The 20,713-nt window shown below is 45.8% G+C and overlaps 1 pseudogene; it reads left to right on the forward strand.

The window, feature by feature from the left end:
- The first annotated feature begins 2,181 nt into the window (after positions 1-2,181).
- Positions 2,182-20,713, forward strand: part of LOC119315971 — a 60,026-nt pseudogene continuing 41,494 nt past the window's right edge.

Raw genomic sequence — 20,713 nt, forward strand, 5'->3', positions numbered from 1 at the left:
AGCATACAGGAAAGACATTAATAATAGAAGAGCACATTAAGCATACAGGAAAGAACATTAATAACAAAAGAGCACATTAAGCATACTATTGTAATGATCATTAAAAGAACTTACATTTTCTAGAACCCATATGAATCATCACTATTGTAATCTATTTGTCGATCGTTCCCATCATCACTATCACGCATATCTTTTTCGTTGTCTGTCGGAGGTGGAGGCTCTTCCTCATCGTTAGCGTCTTCATTTAATTTTTCAAGCATAATTATGTCTCTTTGATTCACAACTGCATCACCATCAATCTGTGCGTCATCATCGTTTGGGTCCTGGTCAACATAACCCAAGTCATCATCCTCCTTGTTTTGAACCACGTCATCATGTTCCTCTTGAAAGAACACTCCCTCATATGTCATGGGGTTTATGTTGTAGTAATCATCATCGTTCGGGTCCGGTAGCTTACCATGTGGCGACACCTTGAACACAACTTCCCAACCCTTTAGGTACTCTTTCTGGCATGGGTAAGGCAGATAATATACTTTTGTGGCCTGGGTAGCGGCGATAAAGAGATCAGCTCCGACGTAGATGGTTGATGGTTTAACTTCAACTCAAACAACAGAAGGCGTATGTCTCAGACCCTTTTGGGGGTCGAACCATCGGCACTTGAACACAGTGAGACTTAGGGGTTCGCGGCCACGTTTGAATGTAAGCTCGTATATTTTTCCTACCCTTCCGTAGTAATCTACTTTATTATCTCCTTCGGTGAAGACTCCGGTATTTATGGTTTTGGGATCAGGCCGACTGTTCTGGTGATCCTCTGTATGGAAGTGATGCCCATTCACATCATACTTTTGGCATGTCATGACGGCAGGGTCAAAACCCATGGAAACCCATCTCAATTCTTCATCTATTGATTCGTTCGGATCATTTCCCACAAGTTTAATTGAAATTATAGGGTGCATGAGTTTAATTGGAATTGTTAGGTGAAATAGGTAATAGGGAAGTGTGAAAAATTACTTTCTCCATGAACCACGCAATGAAAATTTTCCTTCCATCAGCACCCTTTTGGAGAAGAGCAAGTGCCTCCACTTCAGTAGGAGGCAGCATTCCCGTCCACTCTTCATCAACGAATCGACTACAATTAGAAAAGCGGTATAAGAACTAGGCAAAGTGAACATAATGAATTGACTAAAAGAATGGTGCAAAGGTATTACCTCATCCACTCATCCTTAACTTCCTTGATGTTGTGCAAGATATAGAACATGACATCCTCCCACTCATCTCGTGGCATGAGATAAGGTGTCGAGCATCCAAACCTTGCCCGATGAAAAGAGGCAGCTTGGGTTTATACTTGGGTTCTTCTGTATTGTATCGAGACACCTTATTGTGCAGCGTGGGAACACGGTCCGGATAGTAGGCTGTCCTGAGGTCTGCCACCTCCTCTAGGATAACTGCCTCAGCTATGGAAGCTTCAATCTTAGCTTTGTTTCCACATTTCTGTCTCAGATGCTTATTCTGTCTCTCAGGGCCGTACTACCAACGATTCTGCACAGGGCCCCCCAACAATACCTCGTTCGCGAGGTGCAAAATGAGATGTGTCATCAGAGTAAAGAAGCCTAGCGGGAAGATTTTATCTAGCTTGCATATCAACTCCGGCGCCTTCTTATGCATTTCTTTTATCTTTTCAGGACATACTTCTTTAGCACAAAGCGTGCGGAAGAAGTGGCTTAACTCCGCAAGCAAACGCCAGACACGCTCGGGAACATAGCCCCGAACCATCACCGGCATAATCCGCTCAATCCATACATGATAGTCATGACTCTTGAGCCCGGTCACTTTGCCCGTTGAAAGATTGACCCCCTTACTTATATTCGCCGCATAACCATCAGTGAACTTCACGACGTGTTTCGTCATATGTGCTGGATGGTGCGCCCTGGATCGGTGACGTGGCATGCGGACCTATGCCGACGGCCGCCCGTCTCCACCGTCTGCATAGCTCTGACGACGTTAGCCGCCCGTCACGAGCGGGGTCGCCGGGCCCACGAGTATGCCAACGGCCAGTGTATGCCGACGGCAGCTGTCTGCGTGCTTGTAGCTAGGCCGACGACCTTTCTGTGCCGACGGGTGCCGTCGGCTTAGCACGCCGATGGCCAGGAGCTGGCTGTCGGCATAGCTCCGAATAGGCCGATGGGGGCCGTCGGCATTGTTTTGGCCATCAGGGTAGCACCCTGTTCCGGTAGTGTTGCCAGCCGACTAGTCGAGGTCCTCGCCATGGCCCCCGGTCGTGGAGGATGGACGGAGGCGACTGGGGCCCGAATATTCCGGCCAACTGGCCAAGGGTGTCGTGCTCGGCTCCGTGGACGCACCGGTCTTACACTGTTGCATTGGCCTTGACCTAGGACGCTACACTTCTCACGGGGCGCATCGGTCTTGACGTCGTTGTGCTGACGTCGTTGCCCCGCCGAAAAATGACCTGCCCCATCGCTGCTTCCTCTGCTGCTTGCCGTCACATTATGGACAATGCTAAGGTATTCTACTTTTTTGCTGGGCACTGGAATCTGATTGCACAGCTGGACGAATCTGTTCGAGCAGGGAGCAGGTTTAGTATTCGTTAGTGCTCTGGCTATGGCTTTGTGCTATATATATACCTGGATTGCACAGATTAGCTAGCATCACTTACCCATACGCACATATCAGTAGACGTACATACATGCACATTCAGGAATTTCTTAGGGCTCTTGCGTGATATGTTACAGATCTCCAACTCACAGCCTTGTCATATGGTGCTCCCAACACCAACAGTGCGCTAATTTTTTGCCCTTTGTTACATTTCAGGGTAGCAACAATCTCAGCTTCGGCAACATATCAATGAATCGGCACCGCATTGGCGTGCGACAGCAAGGCCGCGGCGCAGCGGAGGCATGTCTGTAGGGCTGTCCTGCAGTCGAGCAAGAGCAAGGTTTCCGTCACACCACTCGACCTCGAGAGTACCAAGGAGTCGCCTCCACCTACAAGCCCAAGGGGCCTTACACGGCCACCATCGTCTTGATCGAGCGGGCAGTAGACCCCAACACACTCGGAGAGACGTGCCATGTCGTCATCTACCATGACGGCAATATGCCATACTGGGAGGGGCAGAGCTATGGGATTATTCCTCTGGTAAGCGTCTAGCCCTTTTCACCATTCGCAGTTTTCCTCTCTTAGAATGCTGAACAGGGAACTCTTGGTGTTATTAAATAGGAGGATAAACATATCAAGCTATCACGTACTGAAAGAAATTATGTTTAAAACTGTATGCATTGATTTCAGTTTACTGAAACAGGAGACTCTTTGTGTTACTAAATAAGAGGATAAACATACCAAATTATGTTGTACTGAATGAAATTATGTTTGAAGTTATAGACATTGATTTGAGTATGCTGCTTGACTTTATTTATAGGAGAATTACCAAATATCTATTCATTACATATGCTATGTCCTTGTGTTCACCATCTATCTTTGTCACTCGCTGAACCCATTGGGCATCTGTCAGGGAGAGAACCCAAAGAACCCTGGAAACCCACATGATGTCTGTCTGTATTCGATCGCATCTACTAGGTATGGGAGTTCATTTGACTAAAAGACCGCCAGTTTATGTGTTCGCCGTGCAGTTTATTATGATCATGAAACTAGCAAGGAGGACCCTTCAAAGAATGGTGTCTGCAGTAATTTATTATGCAACTCAAAGCCTGGGGACAAGATTCAGCTGACAGGTCAGTTGATTTCTTTTAGAATGATTTCAAGGCTTTTTCTATGTGTTGGCAGTGTTATATGAGTGCCCCTATCTTACTCTAGAAGGACCTGTGGCGTAGCCAGCCCGATGTGCCAGGGTGGTCTGGTAATAGAAATATTTACATAAATTTTGTTTGTTATAAAAACAGTATTTTTTTTACTACACTATACATAAGCTACGGCGGAATTCCACGGTGGTCCATGGACCACCCTGTCCACCCCTAGCTATGCCACTGAGAAGGACTAAGTTTTTCAGTTGCATTTTCCTAAAGTTCATTTGCACTAAACCATCTATTTTTGAATCCTTAGACAAAAAAAGGTGTTAGTACATTGTATATACACATCGCGTAGGATGTAAGTTAAGACAGAACAGGAACTAGCCATTCTTCCAAAACATTAAGAACGAGGGGAGTTTTTCACATGCCACTGGTTTACAGTGTACATTCTGAGTCTGACTAAGATCAACTTATTATGCACTAGCCAGAGAAATAACATTCTACGTATCAAAGAGCCTCTTACAGTATGGCTATCGCGGACACTAATATGGGTATCTTCTTTCTGTCCTGATGCCAACAGGATCTTTTATATCAGTTTTGTTGTACTTGATTATTATTTTTGGAGTCTGATTTTGATGCATAATAAATGTCCTTTAGACAATGTTCTGCTTCGTGTTCTGAGATACCAACCCAACATGTTGAAGGAAATATGCCCTAAAGGCAATAATAAAGTTGTTATTTTATATTTCTTTATATCATGATAAATGTTTATTATTCATGCTATAATTGTATTAACCGAAAACTTGATAAATGTGTGAATACATAGACAAAACAAAGTGTGCCTAGTATGCCTTTACTTGACTAGCTCGTTAATCAAAGATGGTTAAGTTTTCTGACCATAGACATGTGTTGTCATTTGATGAACGGGATCATATCATTAGGAGAATGATGTGATGGACAAGACCCATCCATTAGCTTAGCATAATGATCGTTAAGTTTTATTGCTATTGCTTTCTTCATGACTTATACATATTCCTCTAACTATAAGATTATGCAACTCCTGAATACCGGAGGAACACATTGTGTGCTATCAAATGTCACAATGTAACTGGGTGATTATAAAGATGCTCTACAGGTATCTCTGAAGGTGTTTGTTAGGATTTGTCACTCGGTGTATCGGAGAGGTATCTCTGGGCCCTCTCGGTTATGCACATCACTAGAAGCCTTGCAAGCAATGTGACTAATGCGTTAGTTACGGGATGATGCATTACGGAACGAGTAAAGAAACTTGCCGGTAATGAGATTGAACTAGGTATGAGGATACCGACGATCGAATCTCGGGCAAGTAACATACCGATGACAAAGGGAATAACATATGTTGTCATTGCGTTTTGAATGATAAAGATCTCCGTAGAATATGTAGGAACCAATATGAGCATCTAGGTTCCGTTGTTGGTTATTGACTGGAGATGTGTGTCGGTCATGTCTACGTAGTTCTCGAACCCGTAGGGTCTGCATGCTTTACATTCGATGATGATTTGTATTATGAGTTATGTGTTTTGGTGGCCGAAGATTCTTCGGAGTCCCGATTGATATCACGGACATGACGAGGAGTCTCGAAATGGTCGAGAGGTAAAGATTGATATATTGGATGATAGTATTCGGACACCGGAATGGTTCCGGAGTGTTTCGGGTATTTATCGGAGTACCACGAGGTTACCGGAACCCCCTGGGGAAAGTTATGGGCCACATGGGCCTTGGGAGGGACGCACACCAGCCCACAAGGGGCTGGCGCGCCCCCCACTTGGAAGGGTCTAAATTGGAGTGGGGAAGGGGGCGGCGCCCCCCTTTCCTTCTCCTTCTCCTTCTCCCTCTCCTTCCCCATTTCCCTCTCTGGTAAAAGGAAGGGGGTCCGAATTGGACTTGGAGTCCTAGTAGGACTCCTTCCCACTTGGGGGCGCGCCTAGGCCGGCCTACTTCCCTCTCCTCCTTTATATACGGGGGCGGGGGCACCTCTAAGCACATCAATTGTTCTCTTAGCCGTGTGCGGTGCCCCCCTCCACAGTTTACTCCTCCGGTCATAGCGTCGTAGTGCTTAATTAGGCGAAGCCCTGCGCGGATCACATCACCATCAACATCACCACGCCATCATGCTAACGAAACTCTCCCTCAACCCTCTACTAGATCAAGAGTTCGAGGGACATCATTGAGCTGAACGTGTGCTGAACTCGGAGGTGTCGTACGTTCAGTACTTGATCGGTTGGATCGTGAAGACGTTCGACTACATCAACCGCATTAAACTAACGCTTCCGCTTTCGATCTACGAGGGTACGTGGACACACTCTCCCCCTCTCGTTGATATGCATCTCCTAGATAGATCTTGCGTGAGCGTAGGAATTTTTTTTGAAATTGCATGCTATGTTCCCCAACAGTGGCATCATGAGCCAGGTCTATGCGTAGATGATTTGCACGAGTAGAACACAAAGAGTTGTGGGCGGTGATCATCATACTGCTAACAACAATGTCTTGTTTTGATTCGGCGGTATTGTTGGATGAAACGGCCCGGACCAACCTTACATGACCACGTTCATGAGATCGGTTCCACCGACAGACATGCAACTAGTTTTGCATAAAGGTGGTTCGTGGGTGTCTTTTTTCTCCAACTTTAGTTGAATCAAATTTGACCGCGGCCGGTCCTTGTTGAAGGTTAAAACAACAAACTTGATAAATCACCGTTGTGGTTTTTGATGCGTAGGTAAGAACGGTTCTTACTAGAAGCCCGTAGCAGCCACGTAAAACATGCAACAACAAAGTAGAGGACGTCTAACATGTTTTTGCAGGGCACGTTGTGATGTGATATGGTCAAGACATGATGTGATATACGTTATTGTATGAGATGATCATGTTTCATAAAAGTTATCGGCAACTGGCAGGAGCCTTATGGTTGTCGCTTTATTGTGTGAAATGCAATCGCCATGTAATTTCTTTACTTTATCACTATGTGTTAGTAGAAGCAATAGTTGGCGAGACGACAACGACGCTACAATGGAGATCAAGGTGTCAAGCCGGTGACAATGGAAATCATGACGGTGCTTTGGAGATGGAGATCAAAGGCACAAGATGATGATGGCCATATCATGTCACATATTTTGATTGTATGTGATGTTTATCTTTTATGCATCTTATTTTGCTTAGTATGGCGGTAGCATTATAAGATGATCCATTACTAAAATTTCAAGGTATAAGTGTTCCTGAGTATGCACCGTTGCGACAGCTCACCATGCTGAAACACCACATGATGATCGGGTGTGATAAGCTCTACGTTCACATACAACGGGTGCAAGACAGTTTTGCACATGCGGAATACTCGCGTTAAACTTGACAATCCTAGCATATACAGACATGGCCTCGGAACACTGGCGACCGAAAGGTCGAACGTGAATCATGTAGTAGATATGATCAACATAGAGATGTTCACCATTCAAGACTACTCCATCTCACATGATGATTGGACATGGTTTAGCTGATTTGGATCACGTAATCATTTAGATGAATCGAGGGATGTCTATCTAAGTAAGAGTTCTTAAGTAATATGATTAATTGAACTTAATTTATCATGAACTTAGTCCTGATAGTATTTGCATATCTATGTTGTAGATCAATAGCTCGCGTATAGCTCCTGAGGGAGTCCTAGATTAGGGGGTCTCCGGACAGCCGGACTATATCCTTTGGCCAGACTGTTGGACTATCAAGATACAAGATTGAAGACTTCGTCCCGTGTCCGGATGGGACTTTCCTTGGCGTGGAATGAAAGCTTGGCAATACGGATATGTAGATCTTCTCCTCTGTAACCGACTCTATGTAACCCTAGCCCCCTCCGGTGTCTATATAAACCGGAGGGTTTAGTCCGTAGAACAACAATCATACCATAGGCTAGCTTCTAGGGTTTAACCTCTATGATCTCGTGGTAGATCAACTCTTGTAATACTCATATCATCAATATCAATCAAGTAGGACGTAGGGTATTACCTCCATCAAGAGGGCCCGAACCTGGGTAAACGTCGTGTCCCCCGCCTCCTGTTACCATCCGCCTTAGACGCATAGTTCGGGACCCCCTAACAGAGATCCGCCGATTTTGACACCGACAATGGTGCTTTCATTGAGAGTTCCACTGTGCCGTCACCGTAAAGGCTTGATGGCTCCTTCAATCATCGGTAACGATGTTGTTCAAGATGAGGTTTTCCTCCCCGGGCAGATCTTTGTATTCGGCGGCTTTGCACTGCGGGCCAACTCGCTTGGCCATCTGGAGCAGATCGAGAGCTACGCCCCTGGCCATCAGGTCAGGTTCGGAAACTTAAACTACACTGCCGACATCCGCGGAGACTTGATCTTCGACGGATTCGATCCCATGTCATGTGCGCCGCACAATCACAACGAGCATGACATAACTTTGTCATCGGACAGTGTTCAGGAGATCACATCTACAACTACTCTGGCCCTTAATATGAAGCAAAGTGCGCCATCTGAGGACGGGTGGATAGACCCCGCCATGGAGGCTGCACTCTCAGTGGCAATAGAGCCGAATACTGGCTTCACCCCCTGCGAGAGCCGTGTTGCCGAACCATTGGATTCGTCCCCGGCCATAGGCTCCGAGCCGCCTGCGTCCGTGCCTATCGAATCCGATTGGGCACCGATCATGGAGTTTACCTCCGAGGATATCTTTCAGCACTCGCCTTTCGGCAATGTGCTAAATTCATTAAGGTCTCTCTCCTTTTTAGGAGAACCTTGGCCGAACTATGTCCGGCTAGAAGGGGATGCGGACGACGAAGAAATTCGCTGCCCACCCACCACCCACTTAGTAGCTACTGTCGATGATTTAACCAACATGCTCAATTTCGACTCCGAAGACATCGACGGCATGGACGACGATGCAGGAGAGGAACAGGAACCAGTGCCCACAGGGCACTGGATAGCCACTTCATCACATGACATATACATGGTGGATACCCCTAAAGAAAATGATGATGAGGAACATGAGGAGACAGCGGAGGATGACCCCTCCAAGAAGCAAACAAAGCGTCGGCGTAGGCGCCGCTCCAAATCCCGCCTTGGCAAAAACAACGATAACAGCGCAAGAGAAAATAACACTCCAGTCGACTCCAGAGGAAACGACGACCACATTGCCCCGGCGGCAGAGCACGATGAAACTGCAAACGGCGAGCATAGTACAGATCCAATGTCCAAACACGACGACGCCGCAGATAAACCTCATCAACCCCCCTCTGGGGAGGAAAACAGTCCAGACGAAGATGCACACATCATCCCGGAAAGGCACTTGGAACAAGAGAACCTCCGCAGCAAGCTTATTGCCACAACGAGGAGTCTGAGGAAACAGAAGCAAAGGCTTAAGGCCGCACAAAATACGCTCAACAACAGGTGGAACAAAGTGCTCGACAACGAAGAAAAGTATGGTGGAAGTTACCACACAAAGAGTTATCCAAAGCACAAGCTATTACCTGAATTCGACGATGAGGCCTTAGAGCCCACACAGCCGAAAAATAAAACGGCCAATCGGCCGGATCAACCACCTTGTGACCGTGATAGAGCGGCTAACAAGACCGCACATAAGTCAACACACGATCTACGTGAGGACTTGCGCCAAAAATCTAGTATGACCAGATCCATCTATGGATCTAGGAAGCACGCTTCGGCACAAAATAAAAACTGAATACTGCAACCATCTGGACGCCATGATACATCCAAATACAACGGTGCCACACACCCCCTATGTTTCACCGATGAGGTACTGGACCACGAATTCCTAGAAGGATTCAAACCAGTGAACACAGAGGCGTACGACGGGACCACATATCCTGGGGTCTGGATTGAGGACTTTTATCCTCCATATCCATATGGCTTGCGGAGACGATCTCCACGCCATCAAGTACTTGTCCCTCAAGCTTAAAGGACCAGCTCGGCACTGGCTGAAAAGCCTCCGCGAAAACTCAATAGCAAATTGGGAGGAGTTCGAGGATGATTTTCGGGCTAATTTTCAAGGGACCTATGTCCGACCTCCGGATGCAGACGATTTAATTCATATAATTCAACAGCCCAGAGAGTCAGCCCGAAAGCTTTGGAACAGGTTTCTCACTAAGAAGAACCAAATTGTCGACTGTCCGGACGCCGAAGCTTTAGCAGCTTTCAAGCACGCCGTCCGAGACGAATGGCTCGCCAGACACCTTGGCCAAGAAAAACCGAGAACAATGGCATCCCTGACAAGCCTCACGACCCGCTTTTGCATGGCCGAAGATAGCTGGTTAGCCCGTAGTAGCACCAGCGACCCAAGCACATCTGAAGTCAGGGATGGTAATGGAAAACCACGATGCAGTAAAAGCAAGCCTCTAAATAAAGAAGACATCCCAGATAATATGGCGGTAAACGCAGGATTCAGGGGCTCTCGACCAGGTCAGCGGAAAAAGCCTTTTAAAGGCAGTAGAGATGGACCGTCCAGCCTAAACAAGATCCTAGACAAACTATGTCAGATTCATGGCACCCCCAATAAACCTGCAAATCACACCCACAGGGAATGCTGGTTCTTCAAGCATGCCGGTAAGCTAAACGCCGAACAGAGGGGGAGGGAGACACCAAGCAAAGACGAGGACGAACCTCGCCAGCAAAGCATTGGAGGACAGAAAAAATTCCCACCAGAGGTTAAAACAGTAAACATGATCCACGTGACGAAGAGGAGAAGCAAACATGCACTCCGAGACATACGCACCGTAGAGCCCGTCACCCCTAAGTTCAACCGCTGGTTGGCCTGCCCGATCACTTTTGATCGCAGGGATCACCTGACAAGCATCCGGCATGGAGGTGTTGACACCAGATTTTGGCACGGCGAAGAACTTAATTAAGATGGCCTCAAATGGAGAAGTGATCAAAGTGAGAAAGTTCCGTATCGTCAAAAGGAAAAACTTTGATATTTGGGCCATAGTCATCCGGTATCATCTCTAAGGCCGAAGTTGTGTTCGAAGTACTCAGATTTTGTATTCAGAACACTATTTGGCTGATTAAAACCCCTAGACTGCCCCATATTGAAAACTGATCTACATGAATTGTCTTCGTCTCGTCAAAACGATCGATTTTGACATAAAGATTGTCTCAATACGAGGTCATATGCAAAATTTAGAGCCCGCACAGCGTGACCCTCTAGTGAGAAAAAATATGACGCCCGGAACGAGACACATATGTGGGTATGTCTGATGTGCTGCGTGAATAATTAGCTGTCTTGCACGAGCGACTTGACCCTCGAGATAACCTCTGATGAAAAAACATTCAACATGAAAGTTGTTCGTCTCGTCGAAACGGTCAAGATTGCTTTTGGGCTCATTTTCATCCGAGGTAGTTTGTCACCGCAAAAAGAACCCTCAAATACAGCCAGTTTAAACCGAACAGTCTTGGAAAGTTCGGATAAAACCAGTCCGAATTTGACTAGGGTTTTGGACGTGAATTGATGTAATTTTCTTGTAAGGAAAGCCTAGATAAATCCTTTGCTTGTACGGGAAGTCCAGCCGCCTCTTATATATGTTGGGGGTGAGGGCTGATTGAAACAACACCAATTGAACAAATCAATCTACTACTTTTTTGTGTTCATCTACTTTTTATCTCTCCCGTGTATCTTTCTTCTCGTTCTTCGCTAGTTCTTCACGCTGGAGGGCTGTGGATCCACGAGGCTCTAGGGGCGAGCGAATCGACCTGGAGCAGCCCATAGCCGCCGCGAGCCCTGACGGGGTCCCTCCCGGGCAAGCGGGGCTTCGGGTCTACAAAAGCATCTGCCGGTTGTCCTGCGTATCGCGCTGCCGGTCAGATCTCCTTCGACACGAGCTGCGGTGCATCACCCCCGGCATCGAGGGTACACGGTGACGTGTTCGTGTGCGAACACTCTTTTTGGCGACTCCGCTGGGGACGAAGCGTTGAATGGTCTCCGGCCCGTTCTTGCTACGAAGAGATCGTCATCTTGGGTTTGACATATACAAAGCAACATGCAACATATGTATCCCAACTCCCATGCATCGGCAATCCCATAAATCTATATGCCGATGAACAACATGATGAGTTTGGTTAATCAAGTTGAGATACCCCATGTAAGAACTTCCAATAGGATGCAACAAAGTGTTTCAACTTTTTATTCATCGGCCAATAACTTGCAGTTGGTTAATCCAAACATGCCGGTGGATAGAGGAATTGGCCATGCTACTACTAGTTATTCGGCCAATTACCCTCAAACATCATATGCTACACCTCATGCTACTAATTTTCTGGCACCATACGCAACTGTTGATGTCCATAATTCGGCTCCCCACCTTCATGGTCATGGACGAATAAGTGAAACTTCTACAGGAGCACAAATGCCTTCACCTACTACCGTGGCATATCATGTCCCCCCAACACAATTACAGAATTTTGGTGACATATCGTTACCGAAAGTGTCGGGGGGCAATTCTATCTAGATTGGGTCATTAAGAAAAATCTTACGTCTTTTTGGGATGAATGCTATGTTGTTCTACATGAATTAATAAAAGAGGGAAAGCCTATTAATTCTACTGCAATCCAAGCTAGATTATGCCAAAAAGTGAAAGCAATGGGTGTGGATAGAATTATCAAAAAAGATGGTGATTCGGATAATAAAGTTAATTCGGCTATTGAAAAGACAGAATCAAATATTACGTATGCCGAATCTATTCTAGAAAAACAGGATGACAAGGTGTTGGGGAGCTATTCGAAAGAGGAACAACTTATCGTTCAAGTAACGCAACCATCATGCTCTCGCAACATGTTTGAAATGGCATGTCTAGCAAGTGATTTACCTATCTTCCGATTTGGTCGCAGCTTTATTGTTGATGCATCTATAAGAGAAATTCTCATAAGTAATTTTGAAAGATCAATGACGAAGGGAAATTTACTTGTTAGCAATAAAACTATTATGGAACATATCGGTCAGTCTATTGTGCCATTTATAAAGACCGATAGTGACCTATTATTGCAGCCAAAGTTTTCCCCATTGCTTTATCAAAATTTCATATCTAATTGGGTAGCTTTGCTTGTTTCTTACTTGGCTTGCACTTGATCTCAATTGAGACATGTGTATTCTAACTATTTTCGTTTCAGAAATTTAAAGCCAAGGTCAAATTCTTTTGAAAAATCCGATGCTAATATAATATCTTATCCAAATACATCGGAGATAGGGTGTAAAGCACAATGCATAGCCAAATGGGGAGATTCTAAATCTGAACCATTCGTTTGCTCAACTCCAAAGCCGTTTGCACACCAAGATCGGCTAGAAAATAAGAAGTATACCTTCAATTCAAGCATGTGTGATCAAATATTTAATTTGTTGCTGAAAAATAATTACATTAAAGTTCTTGATCACCATGTGAAGCCATCAATCCAAGGACGAATGTATTGCAAGTTGCATGATTCGTCCAAGCATAATTTTGAGGATTGCAACATATTTCGTCAAATAGTTAAATCGGCCATTGATAAAGGACGATTAAAATTTGTTGAAACACCAAGGGATGACCAGTCTATTCTGATTAGTCCTAATGGAAAAAGGTTTTTGAATCGGCTGCTTCAAGACGATTCCTTTAAAGATGAGAAGGTAAAAACTACAGGTGATGGGATCAAGCTTTCAAGTAAAAAGGTTATTCAAGAGCACAATGAAAATATTCTTGAAGGCATGATTTCTATCGAAGAAACAATGAAGACGCCAAGGACTAGGGGGGTAACAAGAAAATTCAAAGATCGATGCAAGTCAAGACAAAGGAGATAAAGGCCGCAATAAGCACAAGTGCAAGAAATCCAAGGTCAATTTTGCACAATTATTAGATAAATATCAAAAGAAGAGTGAAGAGAAAAGTGCTTATCGGCCAACTAATGGAAAAGCATCAAGATCACCCCCTAGGCGCAAACCTGAGGATTGGTATTGGCAAAATGAGAATTCTAATGTGGTATATTCATATCCATATTTTGTGCCGCCAATGCCAATGCCATGGATACCTTCCTATGACCATGTAAATCCATATCCATCGTGGGACAAGTACGATACAAGGGTGCATTCTTCATCTTATTTTATACCATCTCACAAACATTATGCAGCTCTAAAAAGATCAACATTTGAACAATCACATGTCAAAGACCGTTTCAATCATAAGGAATTGGTCCGGAGCTCAAGGAACAAGAAAGAGGTGGTCAAACAAATTTATCGTGTTAAAAAGATGGCCGTAAGAGTGCTACTTCAGATTTGATCTCAAATGAGAAGGAGCCAATTAAAGTATTGACATTGGCTACTAATGGCGATGAGGCAAGTCAATCAAGTACCGAATCTGAAGAGAAGAATTTGAGAGTGCAGATGGTAAAACAAGAATTGCCATTGCTTCAAACAAAATCATAGCCAGGGTGCCCACTCGGCTTATCATATTGGCAAAAGAAGAAATTACAAAAACTTAGTGCACAAGAACTTGAAGAAAGGAATATGGCATGGGTTCCCAAAGGAAGTATTCAAAATAAGAATTATGTGCAAGCTTCCTTTATAAGGAGTGCGGCAAATGTGAAGAAGGAAAAGAGTGAAAACTATGAAGGACCAAGCTGAAGGTTTCAACATCTTCGGTCCACACATTATCCATTTTCTTCAACAATGTCGTTGATGCCTATGCCATGGAATTTCTCATCAGGTATGATTGGTTGCCCTCAATGGGCTTATTTTAAACCATGGATGCTATATAATTTCTTACATCATGAAAGGGCATTACCAAATCATCATATGTTTGATTAGCTTTACTTTTGTTGCTAATCCAAATGGCCGATATATACTTATCGTCCTAAGCACATAAAATGGCCGATGAAGTGTTGACATTGTCCTTAGGAAAAACATCGTGCAAGTTATTTTTCGGTAAACAAGTTTGCCGAAAAACAGGGGGGCATGTGTTGACACCAGATTTTGGCACGGCAAAGAACTTAATTTAGATGGCCTCAAATGGAGAAGTGCTCAAAGTGAGAAAGTTCCGTATCGTCAAAAGGAAAAGCTTTGATATTAGGGCCATTGTCATCCGGTCTCATCTCTAAGGCCGAAGTTGTGTTCGAAGTACTCAGATTTTGTATTCAGAACACTATTCGGCTGATTACGCCCCCAATACTACCCCATATTGAAAACTGATCTACATGAATTGTCTTCATCTCGTTGAAACGATCAATTTTGATAAAAAGATTGTCTCAATCCGAGGTCATATGCAAAAGTTAGAGCCCGCACCGCGCAATTCTCCAGTGAGCAAAAATATGACGCCCGGAACCAGACACATGTGGGTATGTCTGATGTGCTGCGTGAATAATTAGCTGTCTTGCACGAGCGATTTGACCTCGAGATGACCTCTGATGAAAAAACGTTCAACATGAAAGTTGTTCATCTCGTCGGTCAAGATTGCTTTTGGGCTCGTTTCCATCCGAGGTTGTTTGTCACCACAAAAAGGACCCTCAAAGTACAGCCAGTTTAAACCAAACAGTTTTGGAAAGTTCGGATAAAACCAGTCCAAATTTGACTAGGGTTTTGGACGTGAATTGATGTAATGTTCTTGTAAGGAAAGCCTAGATAAATCCTTTGCTTGTACGGGAAGTCCAGCCGCCTCTTATATATGTTGGGGGTGACGGCCGATTGAACCAACATCAATCGAACAAACACATCTACTACTTTTTCGTGTTCATCTACTGTTTATCTCTCCTTTGTATCTTTCTTCTCGTTCTTCGCTACTTCTTCATGCTGGAGGGCTGCGGATCCACGAGGCTCTAGGGGCGAGCGAATCGACCTGGAGCAGCCCATAGCCGCCGCGAGCCCTGACGGGGTCCCTCCCGGGCAAGCGGGGCTTCGGGTCTACAAAAGCATCTGCCGACTGTCCTGCGTATCGCGATGCCGGTCAGATCTCCTTCGACACGAGCTGCGGTGCATCACCCCCGGCGTCGAGGGTACACGGTGACGTGTTCGTGTGCGAACAGAAGGATTGGCTGCCTTGGTGTTAGACCCAATAATAAACGGATACCATCTCACACGAGTCCTTATGGAGGACGGTAGTGGTCTAAATCTGATATATCAGGACACAGTCCGCAAAATGGGGATAGACCTGACAAAAATCAGCCACAGTAATACTACCTTGAAGGCATAAATACCAGGCCCAAAGGCCTGCTCCACGGGCTCTCTAATACTAGAGGTTGTACTCGGTTCACCCGACAACTACCGAAGTGAGAAGTTAGACTTCGACATTGCTCCATTCCGAAGCGGCTATCAAGCACTACTCCGAAGAACAACTTTCGCTTGTTTTAATGCAGTACCGCATTACGCTTCTCTCAAGCTTAAGATGCCAGGTCCACGTGTGTCACATCCCTAGTTCTGGTATGACCTAGGCTAGCCTTCATGTTTGCATCATGTTTAAATTTCATTGAAATTTGAAATGGGGATTTGTGAAACCCTTAGAATCATTCTGGAAATGACCCTAATAAAAAAATTGCTCCAAAAAGGTCCAAGAAAATGCTCATGTTGCTATCTAAAAATATTGGACAAAGATAAAAATCAAACCAACATTTTCAGGAGCTCATAAGTATTTATTTTGGGCATTTGGAATTAATGCAGTAGTTATTTGCTTTGGATATATATTGTTATATATATATATAATATTGTCCAAAAATTATGCCAGTAGTTGAGGAGCTCTGGAATAATACCACCAGCCCCTGCAAAAATTGGTATAAGAAAATAAAATGGTTTAGTATTTTTATTAAACCAAACAAATGTCAAAAAATTAGAAAAGAAAACAAAAATAGAGAAACGCTCACCTGGACCTTACCTACGGCCTGGCACTATGCGCCGAGCAGGCCGGCCCAGCCCACCAGGCCTCTACCAGTCATCCCCCTCCTCTCGCCAGGAGGACGAGAGGCCCGTGCCCGGCGCCTGCGGCCACATGCCGCGGCCACCTCCGGCTTCCGCCGATGCGGGAGAGGCTCCTGGAGCCGCCCGTACTCCCCCGACCCTCTCTCGCTCTCTCCCCAAGTCGATCCGCTTTCCTCTGTCTCTCCCCTCGCTTTTCTCCCGCGCCCGAGCGCTACCGTCGCTGCAGCTCGTCGCCATCGTAGTTACCGCCTCCCCCTCGCCCTCTCTCCGTGTCTGCAAGCTCCGCTATGACCTCCTCTTCGTCCCCGATGAGCCACGCACCGCCAGATGCCCTGCTGCCTCGCCATCGACCCGTCTTCTCCGCGCACGGCCGCCGGATCGCCATCGTCGTTACGCCGCCGTCTAGTCCTCCCCGAGCTTGTTGAGCCTCCCTACCTACTCCATGTGAGCCCCTGCTTCGTTTACCCCTACCCCCATGCCCGATTTCGAGCTCTAGCTGCCTCCTCCGCCAGAGCCGAGACGCACCGCCGCACGAGCTCGACGCCGGTGACACTCCGGTGACCATTCGGTCCCGGGCATGCGTCCAATGTATTCGCCGCACCGCATAGAAGCCATAGGTGCTAACACCGCATCGCCACGGCCGTTGTAGCCTCGACCCCGAGCTCACCCGAGCTCCAGCCGCCGCCAAGCTTGCTGCCGCCGCCACCACAGGCCACCGTAGCCCCCCATGCCTCCTCGATTAGGTGCGCGCGAGCTCCAGCTAGCCGTAGAGGCCAACCGCGTCGCAAACCACCACCTGTAGCGCGAGCCCGAGCAACTCCCGCGAGCCTCCGCCGCGAGATGTGGTCGCCGGTGCTTAATCCGGCGACGATGATGTGGCAGGATTAGATTAGGTGCCAATCACCTAGTTAATCAACCCCGAGTGGATGACATGTGGGACCAGCACTGTTAGTGACACAATTTAAGTTAAATAACCCCTGTTAACCCCCTGAGTCAATAACAGGTGGAGCCCACCAGTCAGATTTGACTTTGGTCAATGGTGACGTCACCGTGACTTAGTGCTGACACAATAAATGATTTTGGATTATTTCTATTTTGGAAATTCTAGAAAATTAGCTAAACTTCAAAAATTCGTAGAAATTCAACCGTAGCTCAGATTGAAACGATTTATATATGAAAAATTATCGAAAAAATTCAATCTATCCATCTGTACCATTTTCATGCATGACAAACTAACTTATACATGCTGTATATGAGGAAACACATGAATGGCATTTATAAAGGCTTATTTTGGAGTTGCATTTGAAACTTTGGTTCAAATGGACTTCATGCAAATAAATTCTAGATGCATTAACTCAAACAACATCACATACTCATGCCATGTTCATGCATCATATTGTTGCATATGCTTGTGTTCGATTATCGACACCGTTCCTTCTCGATAGGTCCTGCTACGGAGAGTGCTCCAGAGTACCTGTTTGATCAGCAGTGCCGCCCTGTTGATCTACCAGGCAAGCAAACCCCCTTGTTCATTTCGATACAATCCTACTATCTCGCTCCTGCTCTCATTTATTGCATTAGGACAACAATGATTCATTTGCTACTTTATGCTGCGGTAGTTGAACCCATTCCTCTGCATGACCTGTCATTGCCATAGTAAATAGTTAAAACCCACTAGCATGTGTAGGAGTTGATTGAGCCATGTTGTGTTCCTACCATTGCCATGCCTGCTATTGCTTAGAGTTGTGTCAGGTCTGATCCATTGGGAATGGATTGGAGTGTTATGCTATGTTCTGATGCTGAGAGTTAAGTGTGTGAACACGATTTCGTAAAAGTAGCGGTGAGGGGCCATGTAGGAGTACATGGTGGGTTGTATCACTGGAACCGTCCTTAAGCATTGAGTTCTGTGTATGTTGTCCAATGACTAGCTACTACCACACATTGGGTTCCGGTAACTCGACCCCTCTCGATTTATTAACCAACTTGATCTCTGTCCAGGGGTTGCAATTAGTCTCTGGTGTTTGTAGGTAGTGCTATTTTTCTACCGAGTGGCACCCGGCAGGGTGGACTTGGGACAGACTAGGCACACGTGGACTGGTGTACCGAGTGGCACCCGGATGGTGGGCTTGGGAACCCTGTACACATCATTTGGGGCCGTGAGCGAAACCCCGGCCGGATCTCCTTGCGGATGGAACCCGAATAGGCGATAAACCTAGACTAGAGTCTTGTGTGGTTAGTTAGGTCGTGGGCGACACCCTCGCCAGGCTTCCGCTTGAAGGTTGCCGAGATACATGATGTGTACATGGTGATAAGTGGTGAGAGCATGTGTGAAGAAGTACACCCCTGCAGGGTTATCATGATCTATTCGAATAGCCGTGTCCTCGGTTATGGACTTCTTGGATGCTTACATGGTACATAGACAACTTAAAGTGGATACTCTAAAATGCTCAAGCCAAGTGTGAGTGCTATGGATGGCCTTCTCGTAGAGAGACGGGGATTAATCCATACTAGTGTATTGATGTGGTGATTAGTGGACTCGTGTGTGCTGCCTCACCTCAAAGAAGTTTCACATAGTCATAGAACAGGATAGCCACTGAGTCAAAGCTGGCTTGCTGCAACTAAACCCCACATTACCTTCTTGATACAAATGCATGTATGATAGGATCTGATGTAAGTCTTGCTGACTACCTTTGTACTCACGTTTTCTATATTTATGTTTTGCAGGTGAGACATCTGTCTCACTAGTAGTACCGCTTGGACTTCGACGAGTGGCTTGTTAACTCAGCTATGATCTTGTACCCTTAGGAGGGACATGTAGATAGTCAGGCTTCTCATCCTTTTTCTTTTGTAGTTGTCTGTACTCAGACATGTAATGCTTCTGTTGCTTGTATGCTCTGGATGATGGGTCATGTGACCCCTGTTTGTATTTAATGCTATGTGGCTCTTCTGGGCCTTTATCTATATGAGTTTGCGTTATGTTGTGATGCCATGTTGTACAGCACATACTTGCATGTTATGCGTACGTGTAACGTGTATTGCTATGTGTGGGATACGATAACCTAGTTGTCTATCCTTGGTAGCCTCTCTTATGGGGAAATGTAGTCTAGTGCTTCCACCGAGCCATGGTAGTCCGCTCCAGCCCGGTTTATCGGAGTCCTGCTAGCCCAGCACTACTGCTCCGGAACACTTAGACTGGCCGGCATGTGATTCACTATGTTCCTGTGTCTGTCCCTTCGGGGAAATGTCATGCGGTTACATCCGGAGTCCTGCCTAGCTTGGTACAGCCCGGTTCACTGGAGTCCTGTTAGCTGAGTGCTACAGCCCGGATTCGCACACTGCTGACCGACATGCTCGATGTTGATTCATGTATGCCTGTCCCCGTAAGTTAGTGCCACTTTGGGTTCATGACTAGTCATGTGGGCCCGGGTTTTCTGTCATATGGATGCTAGTGACACTATCATATACGTGAGCCAAAAGTCGCAAACGGTCCCGGGCCATGGTAAGGTGACACCCATGGGAATACCGTGCGTGAGGCCGCAAAGTGATATGAGGTGTTACATGCTAGATCGGTGTGACTTAGAATCGGGGTCCCGATAGCTTTGGTATCAGAGCCTGACTGCCTGTAGGATTACCAAGTCAACTTGGTCGAAGTTGGGTCTAGAAATTCTTTAGCTATATAGGGGAATTGATTGTGGAAGGGAAAGTAAGGCTCTTTTTACTCCTTATACCTCATGCCTTCTGATCTGAGTCATCCTATCTTTCCTACGGGGTTAAGGAACTAGGCTTCCTATCCTGTCTATCAGGATCATGTGTTACTACTCCGTAGTCTCTTAGGATTGGTTAATCTGAGTCATATCCCAGTTCGAGTATCTCCGGTGTAGCTTGTTTAGTAATATCTCAGAACCTTGAGTGATGATGGTGAGTTTGGTGCTACCCCGTCTTTTGCAGAATGTCTCATTTTGAGCATTTTACTGCCGTTATGCTGCCGGAATTGTCCTAGGAGTTCGAGAGATATTAATTTCTTGTG

This window comes from Triticum dicoccoides, chromosome 6A, assembly GCF_002162155.2.
Source record: "Triticum dicoccoides isolate Atlit2015 ecotype Zavitan chromosome 6A, WEW_v2.0, whole genome shotgun sequence".
Taxonomy (NCBI): domain Eukaryota; kingdom Viridiplantae; phylum Streptophyta; class Magnoliopsida; order Poales; family Poaceae; genus Triticum; species Triticum dicoccoides.